This window comes from Sinocyclocheilus grahami, unplaced genomic scaffold, assembly GCF_001515645.1.
Source record: "Sinocyclocheilus grahami isolate Dianchi unplaced genomic scaffold, SAMN03320097.WGS_v1.1 scaffold8120.1, whole genome shotgun sequence".
In the NCBI taxonomy this organism is placed as follows: Eukaryota; Metazoa; Chordata; class Actinopteri; order Cypriniformes; family Cyprinidae; genus Sinocyclocheilus; species Sinocyclocheilus grahami.
In genome coordinates, this window is record NW_015511889.1 from 4,822 (window position 1) to 5,114 (window position 293).

Below are 293 nucleotides of genomic sequence, written 5' to 3' on the forward strand. Positions count from 1 at the left end.
TGTCTGTGGTATTAGCTTTATACACAAGTAGCAAACGCATTTTTTTCCCTTCAACTTAGTATAGCAAGCAATGCAAAAAGACACCAAGGCTGACTCATTTCAACAAAACATTCATTGATAACCTTATGAAAAAGAAAATTACACTAATGAAAAAATTGCCCCCTTTGACACAATTTTTCTACATCAGGGCTTATGAAATGCTAGTATTCTATCTAGAGATAATCAGTGTTCCTCTGAGGGCGCCCTTGGTGGTCTTTAATACCTGTGCTAATGTGATGCGACACCTTTGTAGG